We start from the raw sequence: 17,127 nt of genomic DNA, 5'->3' as shown, positions 1-17,127 counted from the left end.
ACTAGGTTCTGATCGTTTATTTTTTGGGCTGAAAAGAGCGAATAAGTATATATAAAGGTTTAAAGTGACATCTCAAGTTGTTTGCACTACCTTCTTGATTGTTGTTTATTTTATTATAAATTTATTTCCAAGTTTATTTCCCTACTAACTATCTACATATTTCAAACTTATATAGTAGTTTTCTTCTGAATCTCCGTATATACTCCATAAGTTGTATGTTTTTTTCGTTTGCAAGTTCTTGTGTGATATGCGAATAACTTGACTGTCAGTTTTGAGTTTGTAACTGTTGTATTGTAAACAATATTCGCATTCGAGATGCTGTATTAGGCAAACATTTTGATTATCCGATTGCAATATATCTATTATCAAACCATAGGACATTTCGTTGCATACTTGGTATTTCGCTATCAGTCCCGGCCGAAAGCTTGTGTTATTTATTTTCATATGGTTTATATATTTGATTGAATCTGGTAGATCCCGGATCAGGAGTAAATTACTTAGAGATTTTTTGTGTATGTGCTTTGACGAAACGATATCTACCGTACCAATTTCGTATGAATGGTCAAGAATAGTGGTTATCTGTGCTAGATTCAGGCGCTTAGCAAAGCTGTTTGTTAAATTGATGAAATTGTTGCATGTCTTCGCTTGGGATTTCGACTCCTTGAATTTCGCTTCGAAGCGTAAGCAACTATGATTAACAACTGGCCCATCCTGACGAATTATGTAGGGATAATGAGAGATGTGATGGAATTTATTGGTAGGGTTGATGGCAGGGAAGCAGGATTTGAACAACTTGTAAAAACATTCGATTTCGTTTTCCAGATCGTTAATCTGATTCAATGTTAGCTTATTGGAGAAACTATAATAAGTTATTGTCATGAGAGCTCTAAGCAATGATGATAAATTTGAATTAAATCCGAGAATCTGGTTGAACATAAAAGGGAATGCTCGAAGGAGAAGCCAACATTGCGAAGCTGACTGAGGAATAGCATGTCCACGTGCTTTTAACTTCTCGCAAGTAAAATTAGCGGTAGGTTTATCAGCCGATTCAGTTATACCGTATTCGTAATGCTGTATAATTTGGTTGACTTGACTAATCGTTATCACTTTATGGATATTTACAGCTTCGTTCAAAACACATTTGATTACGACCATGACGACGCCTTCCAAAAGATCATGCATTGGATCAAACGTGTTATTTTCCGCTATGTTGAAATATTTAACTTCATTCAGTGCTGATTTTCGAATGATTCCGCATTGTGAAGGTGTTTTAGTTCCGCTTTGAAGAGCATTTAAATCACCTTGTATGCTTTCTTCAGTGCGATGAGGGAAGGTATCACCAATGTTTCCACAATGAAGTGCAGTACGCGTCGCATAGCACATTCTACAGAATAGACTTGATTGGGGCCCCATTAACTCGAAAATTTCATGAATTGCCAGCGTGTCCCCCAAAACATGCACTAGAACTGCCCTCATCGTAAACTTTTCACTCCCATATTGTACTACAACACCATCATCTGATTCAAGCTCACGCAAATCTTGAATCAGCGGTTTCATAACGTTATTGTAGCCATATTTTTTTACATCTCTTGAGCGAACTGTAAGCGTTAGATATATCCTGTTGGAGGATGAATTAATTGCGGGGTGGAGATTCTCAATTTTAACACTGAAATTGGTAAGTTTTTTTTTTGATTTGCGTGATCCCAAAGGGTTCAGATATTCGACATCGTCCAGATGAAGCGAGAGTCGTAATGCATCGGGAAACCGTGTCAGGAATGGGTGTGTTTTGAAACGTTGACCATCTTTGAAACCGCACAAGATATCGTCATTCACTGCTTCTTCTGCTATCATCTTGCGAGCTCCGGGATTCTTCATAACCAGTGCTAAAATGCTGGTTAGTGGAATATAGTGAGCAACGTCTTTCACTATTTGTACACTTTTTCTTTTGCCTAGTTTGGTAATCGTGATTCTAGTTCTTCCCAAGACTTCTTCCCTAGGGTTTGGCACAGCACAACCCGCAACTCCAGACAAATATGCTAGGTTGTCTTTTGGAGAAGCTACGTCTGCAAAAATTCCATCCAAAGATGCGTCGTTTATAAATTTTAAAGCGTCGGTATCGTTTAATGGGATCGACTTCGATTTCAAAAATTCTCTGAATAGATTCAACATGTAACACTCGTAATCTTCTATAAGATTCGAGGTAACCTGTAAGAACTTTTTGATTTTTGTCTCGGGAAGAGATACATCTTTTCGCAAATCTGTGGCGAATTTACTAATGTTCTTAGTAATTTCATCCAACGACGGCGCCGTTTTAAAGAATATAGTATTCGTTATTCTCAACAGATAATCATCATCTACGAGCATATTTTCCGGACGATTATTTTGAATTTGTTCAACAGCGTCATGGTCGTACGAAATATTTGTAGAATTTTCTGTAATTAGTGGATGAACACTCTCTATGTGCCGTTTCAAGCTCTTAAACCTCTGGTACAGTGAACCACATTCTGAACAAAGGAAAGATTGAGCGGCTGCTTTGCTGGTGTTCAAATTGTGTACCAACCGGAAGTGTTCCTTCAATTCATCCACGTGTCCAGGAATCATCTTCCCACAATTTGGCACATGGCATGAGAAACCTGAAACCTTACACTTTTTTTCCAGTATATATATATATATATATATATATATATATATATATATATATATATATATATATATATATATATATATATATATATATATATATATATATATATATATATATATATATATATATATATATATATATATATATATATATATATATATATATATATATATATATATATATATATATATATATATATATATATATATATATATATATATATATATATATATATATATATATATATATATATATATATATATATATATATATATATATATATATATATATATATATATATATATATATATAATATAACGTGAATATTACCTCGCAACTTCATTGCAGTTTCAGCATCCACCTCTTCCGAAATCTTCTGCATGCTGGTTGTTCAAATCCACTCTTTCAATTAAAATGTATTTTACACACTACAACTCTAGCTTCAACTATTATAAATATTTGAACAAATTTTTATTTGTGAAAAAGTGATGAGCGATAACTAAACGAGCGTGTACCTACTAATGGAAAATGGCGGATGACGCTTGGAATTTTTAACTTGGCGAGAAACGGCTTTTCCGTTTGGTAACTCCAAAACGGTTTCTTGTGTAATACCCAAAAATAGAGTCAGAGTTACTCAGAGATATTATACATGACAACTCAATTTTTGACGTTTACGAACATCATTCAAAACTGAGTTAAAAGTACTCAGAATCTGAGTAACTTTTTACGAGCGTGTAGGTGAAGGAGGAACAGCGAGTTTCCCCAAATAACCAATAAGCATTATAACGTAGCCTAATATCTGCTTTAGATCCACATATAAAGCTGTCCTAAAAAGTCGTGAAGCCCTAAATACTTATATAATGCTGATATTATGCCAGAAAAGGCGAAATATTGTACTATTACTGTGCAGAGCTCGTTTCTGCAGTACTAATGCTATTATATAGCAAAAGCGTTCAAATGTCAAATTTGAAAGCCTTATATTGGCACTACTAATGCTATTAAAAAGCTTCAGTTGGTTGTCATTGTCCGCCATGGTTTTAAAACCATTCCTTATGTTTCCTTTCGGTATGATAAGCAAACAGGAAAAATTTTAAAATAAAATATTCTGTTTAAAACCGTAATTGACTCTGTTCTAATGCATTGTAATGAATATCCTTAAAGGGTTTTCGTTCTCACATGATATGAATGTTTACGAAAATTACCTTTAGTAAGTACCTTGCCTCGTCCTTCACGGTAAGTGCGCTGCGTTTGCTTCATGGACTATACTGCATATGTTCGATTGAAATGAAATATGCCGAATATAATCTTCAAGAAGAGTTGTATAACAAATAAACCCACAGCATTACAATAGCATTATATCAGCTTTTTATTTACTCTATAATGGCATTAAATGCACTTGTAAAGCTTACATGCTTTAAAGATCCTTGAAGCATGTACGCGTTATATCAGCTTTATAATACTGTAATGGAGTTTCAATGCAACATTAGTGCAAATGTATAGCCAATATAGTGCAATAAACGCTTTTGCTATATAATAGCATTAGTACTGCAGAAACGAGCTGTAAATCTCTGCACATTAATAGAACTATATTTCGCCTTTTCTGGCATAATATCTGCATTATATAAGTATTTAGGGCTTCACAGCTTTTTAGGACAGCTTTATATGTGGATCTAAAGCAGATATTAGGCTACGTTATAATGCTTATTGGTTACTTGGGCAATCTGGTAAGATGCACCCAATATAAAATAATTATATATGAAAATTAAATAAATACACGATGGCTTCGGAGCGCGGTTCACTCCGTATACGAAATGAGTAATCGGAATTCAATCGAGCCAGCACCTACACCAATCCTGGAACTAATAGCGTTTTCGTTTTTTCTTTGTGCTACACCGGTGTAGTGCAAAGAAAAAGATAGACTGATTACACCTAGGGGCAGATCAGGATGGTATATTAAAGGGTGGAAGCATTTGTGTATGTAGTGGTGCGGTTGTCAAATTTTTCGCGAAATCAGAAAAAAGCAAAAAAGTGTGTCGTCATATGCTCTTTGTTTACTGATACGTCCTAAACTGTTTCTATCTAAAGGAGGATAAATTTGGAAAAAAAAGTGATTTCATACGTTGTCATAGTATCACGTTCTACTAAAAAACACCAATGAAGTGTGCGGTGCCAGATTGTGCAACAAACAACAAAAAGACGGCAACAAAGTCCGTATCATTTCATCGGTGCCCGATACGTAATGATCGGCGGAAAAAGTGGATCCGGTTCTGCCGCCTGCCATCTAATACGACGAGGAAATTTTTCATTTGCTCAAAGCATTTCAGCGTCTAGAGCTTTGAGCGGAATCCTGCACTGCAGGAAGCAATGGGTCAGATTAACTTTCGCAGAGTATTGATTAAACAAGGTATGTTTCTTGTTTTGTTTGTTTATCAAAATATGAATTAGTACGTACTATTTCAGCTATTCCGACGATTCGAAAGCCGGTAAAAGTCTCGAAGCGCTCCGAGCGTGCTGCAAAAAAATCTAGAATAGCAATAATAGCAGATTTGATGAAAGCAGAAAGTGCTGAAAATACTGATTTAAAGAGGATGTTACCTATGGCCTGCTCTCCAGAATCACCACCTTTTGCTGGTTTTGACGATTTGTGTTTCAATGACAGTTCTATTGAAGCGCGGTGTACAGATCATACCGATGATGGGAAGAGAATGATTAATAAATCTCCCGGAAAACATGTTGGCTTAGAGCAAGGAGATAACCAGTTGTCACATGATCTTTCAGCCATTAACAGCACCACCTCCATTACATCATCCTGTATGCTACAAAGATTCTACCACACGTATGCTCAACCGTATAAAATTTCCAATCGGAGTATAATCGTTGAATCGGCACACCTAACAAACTTTAAATCAACCGAGCTAGACACGCAAAGAGCAGAAATATTCCGACTGCGGCAACAGCTGGCAGAGCTTAGAACAACGTACTTTCAGGAGCAGAAACACCATCAACTGGCCCTCAAAACAACAGGCGCAGAAATATTAGAAAAGGATAAAACGATTATAGACCTTCGACGTGCGTGTGATTCTCTACAAGCTGTAAAGAAAGAAGAGATAACAAAGCGAACAAGGTTAGAATTGAGCAGAATATTCACTCCAAACCAAGTCGACTTATTGATGGGATGTAAGAAAAAAGTTCATTGGTCGTTGGAGGAGATTGCGTTATCAGGTCTGTTCCAGTACCAGGAGAAACTGGAAGTACTCCGGAGAAAATCGTTCCTGTACTCTCTTCTTCTCTTTTTTCTTCTTCTGGTAGCAAACCGGAGTAATAAGGAGCAAAGATTTTTTGCTTCTGTTTTCTCCGGAGTGACTTCCGCGTACTGGAACAAACCTATCGTTTACCATCAGGTGAGCTGCACTCACAGACAAACAGACATAACACTATTGTTAGTCATTACATGAAAAACAAATTTCGTTAGTATGCTCATTTCACAGTGTGTTGATCGTTTACTAGTAAAAATTTATAGTGAGTGACGAATCATGTGCAATTTTAAAATTTAACTATGAAAAACTAAGGATTTATAAGTGTTATATCTGTTTTTCTGTGATACATTTATTGCTTAACAAACCATATTAATAGTGAATTGTATTTAGACATCGAGCAGTTGTAGCTTAACTTTTCCAACTTTATAGGTACCATGGATTGAGTGTGTGGAATCTTTTAAAAAATAAGCTAAAGTTACCTCTTCCTTGTATTCAAAATCTTCGTCGATGGAGTAGTCGAATTTGGATGCATATTGGATTGCTAGATGATATTTTAAAGCTTATGAAGGTTGCTGCTGGAAAAATGCGTGACATGGACAGAGTAACAACACTGTCATTTGATGAAATGTCGATCGAAGAGACTGTGGAATATGACTCTCGGAACGATTGTATTGTAGGGCCACACAAAAACTTACAAGTTATAATGGCCCGTGGTTTGTTTGCCAATTGGAAACAGCCAATATTTGCAGCTTTTGATACAAAAATGACACGTGAAATACTCAATAATGCAATAACTGAGCTCTATCAAATCGGATACACAGTCGTAGGATGTGTCTCAGATTGTGGCGGATCAAATCAAGGACTATGGAATGAATGCGGTATTGACATAATTAAAAATCATACGCATACATCCATCCAGCATCCCGTTACCGGCAGAGCTATATACTTTTTCCCTGACGTCCCACATTTACTAAAACTGGTACGAAATTGGCTGCTGGACTATGGCTTTGTTTATAACGGTAATGACAAAATGAGTTTCTTTATTCCGAAAATTATGAAGCTAAATGTTTAATGTAAACATACTTCGTGAAACTTGAATGTTAAATATTTCTACATGATTAAATTCTTATCCTAAACTATAATTCTTAGGTAAAGTCATCACAAGGATTTTTCTAGACCAACTCATATCTAAAGCAACTAATGCGAACCCATGCTTACCACACACGACAGATTACAATGCTCTGTTTAAATTGTCAATGCGTCACATTCATTGCACTGGAGCAGAAAGGCAGAATGTCACGCTAGCTGCCGAGCTTTTTTTTTTTCCAATTCGTTTATTTGATAAGGCAGGTTTGCGTTAGCTTAAAGGTGCCAATTTTGTTTTGTTTTACATTTTAAATTACTTAAAACTAGGGGATTACATATTGATTAGCTATACATATACACAAGGGGGTAATATAATTTTCGTAAGATTAGGGGGTCATTTAGTTTTTATGGCAATATGGTTTGACATTTTTAGCAATGAGATTATTGGAGCAAATAATGTTTAACTAAGGGGGAAAATTTATACGGCTATCTTAAAAGTAGAAATAATTAGAGGGCGTGATTAAATTTTGTAAAGATTCGGAGACATTAATTAGAGTTATTTTATGTGGTAGTAGAGTTGGGCATTTTCAACGAGATCATATAATATAATAGTTAAAACTAGAAAAGGCAAGAAGAGCTAAATGCTTCATGAAGATATTTGGGGGGGGGGGAGGGGTGTTACTTCTGTGTATAAGAGTCAGGGGAAGTAGGGTGGACAAAGATGGCAAGGGGGAGAACATTATTTCAGTTTCAGACTTCGGGAGATCAACGGATGGATTACAGAATCAGGGTGGTCTTCATCAGGAAGAATCATGTACTGGGACGCCGGGTGGTCGTTCTCGAGATGGCAGGGGTTTCTCCAGACGATTTCGTAGTGCGGCTCAGATGTTGATCGGCTACATTTCGAGTTGTGCGTGTGATGTTCGTGCTTTAGGTCCCGTGTTTGTTGGCTCATTCGACAGGGATGTTTTGTGTCGCCTTGGAGTCGCATCAAACCATCGCGGGTGTATGGTACAGGTGGAAGAGAGCGCTTCTGAGAATAAGGAAAAAGGGGCAGTTAAAGTTGGATATTGATGGTTTTTATGAAGGTGTATATAAGGGACATATAGAGGACATCGCGGCTTGCCAACACATCTCGAACCGGGACGTTGGGTGGTCTTCCTCGGGCCCGGAGGGTGTCCATAAGCCGAGACCTGGCGGAACTGTACTCGGTGCACGCCTATGTGCAGACTATGTGCTCTATATCGTGATAACCGTCGCCACAAGCGCAGATACCACTCTCCACGAGCCCAATACGTCGGAGATGTGCATCCAGCGTGTAATGGTTCGCCATGAGTCGGGACATCACACGAATGAAGTCACGACCCACATCCATCCCCTTGAACCAAGGTTTCGTCGATACCTTAGGGACTATCGAATGTAGCCACCTTCCTAACTCCCCATTGCTCCACGAGGTTTGCCAACTTTCGAGGGTTCTCTGATGAGTAATACTGAAAAATTCGTGGAAGCAAATTGGTCTTTCAAAAATGTCACCTTCAATGGCACCCACCTTAACTAAGGAGTCCGCCTTCTCATTGCCCGGAATGGAGCAATGAGAAGGGACCCACACCAAGGTAATCTGGAAAGATTTGTCAGATAAAGCACTTAGTAGCTCCCGTATTTTCCCCAAAAAATACGAGGAATGCTTTCCATGTTTCATCGAGCGAATAGCGTCAATAGAACTCAGACTATCCGAGACGATGAAGTAATGGTCTGCGGGTAATGTGACAATGACTCCAAGGGTATACTGAATAGCAGCTAGTTCTGCGGCGTAAACTGAACCAGGGTCACTGAGTTTGTAGGAGGCGGTGAACTTTTGATTGAAAATACCGAAGCCAGTGGACCCTTCGAGGTTTGATCCGTCAGTATAAAACATCTTAGAACAGTCGACTTCTCGGAATTTATTATAAAAAATATTTGGAACCACTTGTGGGCGTATGTGGTCCGGAATTCCACTAATCTCATCTTTCATGGATGTGTCGAAGAAAACAGTAGATTCAGAAGTATTTATGAAATGCACACGATTGGGATTGTAAGAAGAAGGATTAATATTTTGCCCCATGTAGTCAAAGTACAGGGACATAAAACGGGTCTGAGAATTGAGCTCAACAAGCCTTTCGAAATTTTCAATCACCAACGGGTTCAAGATATCGCATCGAATGAGCAATCGATATGAGAGTTCCCAAAATCGATTTTTCAGCGGGAGAACGCCCGACAGGACTTCGAGACTCATCGTATGGGTCGACTGCATGCACCCTAAGGCGATACGCAAACAACGATACTGAATTCTTTCGAGTTTGATGAAATGTATGTTCGCGGCGGATCGAAAGCAGAAGCATCCGTATTCCAGTACCGACAGTATCGTTGTTTGATACAACCTAATTAGGTCTCCTGGGTGGGCACCCCACCACGTTCCGGTTATTGTACGAAGAAAGTTGATCCTTTGTTGGCATTTCTGTTTCAGATACCGAATATGGCATCCCCAAGTACCTTTCGAGTCGAACCAGACCCCTAGATATTTTACTGTGAAGACCTGAGCTATAGTTTGACCCATTAATAGAAGCTGTAGTTGTGCTGGTTCACGCTTCCTAGAAAATACAACTAGCTCAGTTTTCTCCGTGGAGAATTCGATACCCAGCTTAATAGCCCATGCAGACAAATTGTCCAAGGTATTCTGTAATGGTCCTTGTAGATCGACAGCTTTGGGTCCCGTAACAGACACCACGCCATCGTCTGCAAGTTGTCTTAACGTGCAGGAATTGTCAAGACATTCATCAATGTCGTTGACGTAGAAATTGTATAACAGGGGGCTTAGACATGAGCCCTGGGGAAGGCCCATGTAGCTAAATCGTGATGTCGATAAGTCACCATGCGAAAAATGCATGTGCTTTTCCGACAACAAGTTTAGTAAAAAGTTGTTTAAAGTCGCTGAAAGACCATGCTGGTGCAGCTTCTCTGAAAGAATGTTGATAGAAACTGAATCAAAAGCCCCCTTTATATCTAGGAACACTGATGCCATCTGCTCTTTACTAGCATAGGCCATTTGAATTTCGGTTGAGAGCAACGCAAGACAATCGTTCGTCCCTTTGCCTTTGCGAAAGCCAAACTGTGTATCTGACAGTAAGCCATTTGCTTCGACCCAATTGTCGAGGCGGGATAGGATCATTTTCTCGAACAACTTCCGGATACAAGATAGCATTGCGATCGGTCGATACGAATTGTGGTCGGAGGCTGGTTTTCCTGGTTTTTGGATGGCGATGACCTTCACTTGCCTCCAATCGTGTGGGACAATGTTAACCTCAAGAAACTTATTAAATAAGTTCAACAAGCGTCTCTTGGCAGAGTCTGGCAGATTCTTCAACAAGTTGAATTTGATTCTATCTGGCCCTGGAGCTTTATTGTTACACGACAAGAGAGCAAGTGAGAACTCCACCATCGAAAAAGGTGTTTCGTTCGCGTTATCGTGACGGGACGCGGCGCGGTAGATCTTCTGTGCCGGGGCGGAATCCGGACAAACCTTCTTGGCGAAATCGAATATCCAACGATTTGAATATTCCACGCTCTCATTAGTACTGTTTCGATTTCGCATACGTCGGGCTGTTCCCCAAAGAGTGCTCATCGATGTTTCTCTCGTTAATCCGTCGACGAACCGGCGCCAATAACCGCGTTTTTTGGCTTTCATCAAACTCTTCATTCGCTTGTCTAACGTCGCGTACTGTCGAAAACTAGCGGGTAACCCGTCGTTCCGGAAGGTCTTAAACGCGGCGGCCTTCTCTGCGTACACGTCTGAGCACTCTTTATCCCACCAGGGATTGGGAGAACGTTTTTGTATGTTCGCGCCGGGTACTGGCTTAGTCTGAGCTTGATTCGCGCTGTCGAGAATCAAGCCAGCCAAAAAGCTGTACTCTTCCTCCGGAGGAAGTTCTTGAGTAGATTCGATGTTGTCGGATATCGCGGCAGCATAGCTCTTCCAATCGATATTTCGTGTGAGGTCATACGAAATATTGATTGTTTCCAATGGCCTTAAGCCGTTATTGATTGAGACTACGATCGGCAGATGGTCGCTACCGTGGGGATCAGGGATTACCTTCCACGCGCATTCTAACTTTAGCGAGGTCGAGCAAAGGGATAAATCTAATGCGCTTGGGCGCGCAGGTGGGGGAGGAATCCGTGTCATTTCACCCGTGTTTAGAATTGTCATGTTGAAGTTGTCGCAAATATTGTGAATTAAAGAGGAACGGTTATCATCATAAAGGCCACCCCATTCCGTACCGTGAGAGTTAAAGTCGCCTAAAATTAGTCGCGGTGCAGGCAGGGATTCTATGATGTCATGTAGCCGGCGATGCCCAATCGCGGTGTTGGGGGGAATATATATGGAAGCTATGCAAAGATCTTTGCCTTTGGTTGTTACTTGACAAGCGACAACTTCAATACCTGTTATCGAGGGAAGGTTAATTCTGTAGAAGGAATAGCGCTTTTTGATCCCCAAAAGCACTCCTCCATAGGGGGTGTCTCGATCCAGGCGAATAATATTAAAGTCGTGGAAGTTGAGATCTATGTCGGAAGTTAACCAAGTTTCACATAATGCAAATGCATCGCAACTCAAATTATTAATTAAAATTTTGAAGGAATCGATTTTCGGGATGATACTTCTGCAATTCCACTGTAGAACAGTGATCAAATCCGTGACCTCGTTCGATGAGTTAGCCATCGAAGGATACAATCGCTGAAAGGAGGGGCCATTTAGCAGTCAACTGCTTCAAAAATGTTCTAACTGTAGGGAGAAAAGCTAACATAAGACTTTTAATTGGATCAGTTATATTGAAAGTTTTTATTATCCAGTCCACAATGTCCGAGAGTTTGATAATTCCAGTGCCGCGATTATTCTCGAACTGAAACAGAGGAACACTTGGGATTTTTGATGTTCCGGGAAGTGCTGGGAACTCCTTCTCTGAGTTTAATCCTCCGAGACCAGGAGCTAATTGCTTCGGTTTGGTTGCAACACTTCCAATAGATGTGACTTTCGGAGTCCCGTCAAGGGATACCTTCTGGCCTTTACAACGAACTTTAGGAGAGGAAATGTTCCTCCTCTTCCTATAACTTCTAGGCGCCCTAGTAGATGTTCCCTCTTGTGGGTCATCAGCCTCGCCCTCGTTAGGAGGCAAGTGAGCATAGATGTTTGTTGAGGTTGGTGGTGTAGCTTTCTTTAGCATTTCTGCGAAAGAACGTTCGGATCGTCCCGCAAGGGAACGTTTTAGTTTATCCCCGCGTAGTTTGTACGCGGGACATGCCGAGATATCATGCAGATTCTCTGCACAGTAAGGACACTTCTCAGCATTCTTACTGCACGAATCATCTAGATGATTCTCCCCGCATTTTCCACAGCGGGCCTTATTGCTACAATGGGTGGCTGTGTGACCCAATTGTTTACACTTTGTGCAATTCATGACCCGCGGCACAAACAGACGCACAGGCAGACGAACCTTGTGCAAGAGGACGTAATTTGGCAAAGCGGTACCAGCGAAGGTCAACCGATAAGAGTTTGATTGGGGGTACGTTTTTGAACCATCCCCCGCAACTACTACTGAGTGCAAACGCTTGCACTCGAGTATTTTCACTGGCTGAAGTATGCGGTCTCTAAAACGGTCAACCCCGTACTGCAGCAGATCCTCGCATGTCAAACTGTCATCGGTGACAACGCCTTCAGACTGTACTTTTACAGCTGGAATATACACGTGATAGTCCTTCGTAAAGTGCTCGCAGCAAGCAATATCGTTTGCCTGCTTTGAGTTAGTCAGCACGACCCTCAGCCTGTCTGAGCGGACCTTTTTTATTTCGGTCACAGCCGAGAACCGTTCCGTCAGGTCTTTTGAAATCTGTAATAGATTCAGCGATTTTGTTTTGGGCCGAAAGAAGACCACAAAGGGACCGGTCGAGAGCTCTGGATATTGTTTGGGTCGGGGGAGAGCCTTAGGAGTCGACTCGATCTCCATTTGGCCATCCGGGGAGGAAGCCATCGACACCGTCAATGCACGGGGTCAGCACCCGCGCAGACGGGAAAAAGCCGTAAATGTATCAAAAAGGTAGATTTCACTTATCTGTATACTCGTTTCCCACGACGCACCAGTCCAGCTGAAATAGCTGGTTATTGTTCAATCCTCGCTTTACGAACAAAAGGTTGAGGAATGTGGCCTAACGGTTAACACACGCACAAAAGAATAAAAGTCCAAACCTCGAAGAGGCAGAGAATGGTAAAATAACCTTGAACGCGGATTACTGCACTGTTCTTTTTCCAACAGACCGAAAACAAAACACTTCTATCTCGATCGAGCGATGCGTAGAGACTGACTGCCGAGCTTCTTAGCCACACGACGGCCGTCAATCTACGACGCAAATCATGAAGATGCTATGGCACTAGCAAATGTAATCGACGTGATAGATTCCTGGTTTAACACAATGAATTCGTACAGTTTGAGTGAGACGGTTGTTTCCAAAAAATGTTTTGGCGTATTTTATATCCTCTATGAGAAATTAAGAAACCACAAACGACCAGCAAACCAATCTGTCCAGGTAGCCATATCGTCATCGGTCTAAATGATTATATGTATTTTTTTGTTTTTGGTAGGTTTTCCAGAAAGCAATCTTGATGTCAATAAACTCTATCCAAAGTCTTTTCGCCGATATGCAATGTTCGTTTGGGATTCGATTCATCATGACCTATAAAGTGAACCAGGATTGTTTGGAAAATTTGTTCGGGCAAATTCGCCAAAACGGGGGACCGCATAATCATCCTTCTCCTTTAGACGCACTAAACCGGTTAAGGCTTATAATACTTGGTAGAGGATTAAAACGACAGCTAAGTCAAAATCAGAATTCACAGGTAATACGCATTCGAGAAGACTTTGCCATATGTCGCATTTTTAAAGAAGCGCATATTTTTCCAGAAGAGGAAGAATCGGACGAAGTGGATATTTCGAACTGTCTCGATGATTGCAACCATGAAGCTGACGACAAGGAATGGACACTAGAAGAAAAAGATGGATTTTCTTATGCCATGGGATTCGTCGCTCGATCGCTCAAGCATAATCATTCTCAGATCGGGTCATATACGCACAAAATTGAGGAACTGGGTGAATCAGCTATGAGCAGTCTCAATAACGACTACGTAATGGAAATGTCGCACGGTGGATTGATGCAACCATCAGAAGATTGGTTAAAAGATGCAAGAAATATGGATTCGGTATTCAACAATCTTCATAATGGTCATAGCTCTGGATTTAAGCAACATAAAAAAGTTAAACAGATAACTACAAAAGTACTGCAGGACAAGTTTCCCCTCGTCAATGAGAAAGTTATCAAACACTTCACAAAAACGAAAATAAGGAGCATAAAGAAGAATATTAAAGAACAGAAATATCTTAAGTCAAAACTAAACAAAAATCAATGTGGTAAACGAAGTGCTGTAGTGCGAAAAAATGATAAAAAAATTAAACATTTCCGAAACTGATTTTCGAGAAATCAATAAAGTTAAATTTTTTTGTCAGAGTATAATATTTTTACTAATCACTAAACAAATCTGAAAATTTTCCAACGTTTTCTTGTTGTTATGGGTGTTATGACGTCACACAATTCCAACCGTTTTCACGACGATCACCAACACAGTCACAACCCGAAAATGCTCCCACACAGTTAAACTCATTCCGGAACCGGTTCGGATTTCTAAATGGAGTCATTATGGATTCCAAATCAAATGCAACAACCGATTCCGACTCAGAATCGGTTGTTGCATTTGATTTGGAATCCATAATGACTCCATTCAGGACTCCGAATCAAATTCCGAATGGTTTGACCGGGCACCCTTTATATATCATCCTGGTTCCCCTCACCAATTTACTATATTCTACTGTACCGACTATACACCGTGATATAATCAAAAGGACTCTATTTCAGGTACACGGTTAAATAAAACAACCTGCAGCATAAGTTCTTTTAACTTACTTTTGAGTTGTGCGTCGCTTTCGCACTTATTAGTGTTGTCAAAAACAACGAGAGATTCGACTCAGTCGAGGTCTTGGAGGAAGTTACTTTTGAGTTGTTTGGGGTATACTCAAAATTAGGTAAATTCAACTAAAATTTGAGTATAAAAAACCTATCAATGAGTTGTAATTTTTGCCGTGGTTAAATGGAAACTACCTTCAACACGGTTTACCTAATTTTAAGTTCCCCCACGATACCACGAGATTGAGTCAAAGGAACTCAATTTTAGGTAGTTTTTCGTTTCCGTGTAGTTTGTCTTGTGCGTGCATAGGGGAATTCAAGGACGATTCAGACGATACATCAGCTTCCGTCAACGTCACCGTTCCGTCAGGATAAATTTAATTATTATAGGGTGATGTGCCTATTATGGCAGTAGAGCCTATTGTGACCCTATTTCGTACCCCTTGGTTTCGAACCAAGTATATGAGATAATGACAATATCGATTTGGCTAAAACAGGTGTGCAAAAAAAGCTCAAGTTATATTCTTTATTTGTTGTGCACATACGTATTCAGAACTATCCACTAAATCCAACTTTTAATTAAAACAAAATCACCTTATTGAAATATCTGCTAATCCGCCTCACTCGCGTAGTGAACCGAAACAGGACGCAACGGCGCTTAGCAAAATAAATACTTACGAGCCAGCATTTACCGCCTCATATCTCGTCTTTCCGGCACAAATATATTAAACATTGCACTGATACATACCTTTATTTTAGCTGGAGAACCTTTTTACGATTATTTCACTTTAAAAGCACTCGTCAAACACTATAATAGGCCTAGTGTTATAATAGGATAAAACTAAATACGGGGGTTCCTATTATTGGCATGTTTTGCTGATACACTACCACAATCAAAACCAACTTTTTGCATCCATCATACAGAAAAGAATCACCAGTGCGGCCAAACCAAAACATGAACTTGAAAACATAATGTTATGCAATTTCAGGTATAAGTAATCAATTATTTCAAGTTATTCAACTAATTGTTGATCGCAGATATTTTATTTTTATCTGCACATACAATTTGGATCGGGAGGAAGTAATGTGTGATGTGAACTTTATATTCCAGTTGTTAACTTTCGCATGGTTATTTCCTGCATGCGCAGTTCTGGGCGCTCTTCTACTAACAGCTGATGAGTTTCTTTCGTGTGCGTAATGTTTACGTTTGTTTTGATCGGCTGAAAAAAGCAGAATACTTTGTTTTACAAATCACGCGTTGGCGTCCATGATCTGGATACCTAGTTAGAATCGACGCAAATGAAATATGAGGCATTGCGTTTCAACTAGATTGTTTTTCGATGAGGTGGAAATCGGCACACCCATGAGGCGATAATTGGAACGTTCAGGTGGGAATAGATGCACAGAATAGAACATTTATTTTCATTTATGCTGAAAATTGAGACAATTCTGCCAAATAAGCATTATACAGATGTTTAAGAAACACTACACTGATACTTTATTCTGAAAAAGGTTATAGGTAATATGGCTTCTTTTTAAGTTGTTCAAAAAATAGTGCGACCCTCTCCATAATGGTGCCAAAATAGGCTCATCACCCTACTTTTCTCTTGTGCCCGTTCAATCGTACCGTACGTCAAAACATTCCGTATCGTTGATGTTGTGTGTGAATGCCTCCATTTAACTGCATGTACATGGTTAAATAAAACAACCTGCAGAATAAGTTCTTTTAACTTACTTTTGAGTTGTGCGTCGCTTTCGCACTTATTAGAGTTGTCAAAAACAAAACGAGAGATTCGACTCAGTCGAGGTCTTTCGTGGAGGAAGGTACTTTTGAGTTGTTTGGGGTATACTCAAAATTAGGTAAATTCAACTTAAATTTGAGTATTAAAAAACCTATCAATGAGTTGTAATTTTTGCCGTGGTTAAATGGAAACTACCTTCAACACGGTTTACCTAATTTTAAGTTCCCCCACGAGATTGAGTCAAAGGAACTCAATTTTGGGTAGTTTTTCGTTTCCGTGTAGCTTATCCTGACGGAACGGTGACGTTCCGTTGGCGTTGAGTGTTGACGGAAGCTGATGTATCGTCTGAATCGTCCTTAAA

The sequence above is a fragment of the Topomyia yanbarensis genome, chromosome 1 (assembly GCF_030247195.1).
Source record: "Topomyia yanbarensis strain Yona2022 chromosome 1, ASM3024719v1, whole genome shotgun sequence".
Classification (NCBI taxonomy): domain Eukaryota; kingdom Metazoa; phylum Arthropoda; class Insecta; order Diptera; family Culicidae; genus Topomyia; species Topomyia yanbarensis.
The sequence above is the reverse complement of the archived record's forward strand: the minus strand, read 5'-3'. Positions refer to the sequence as shown.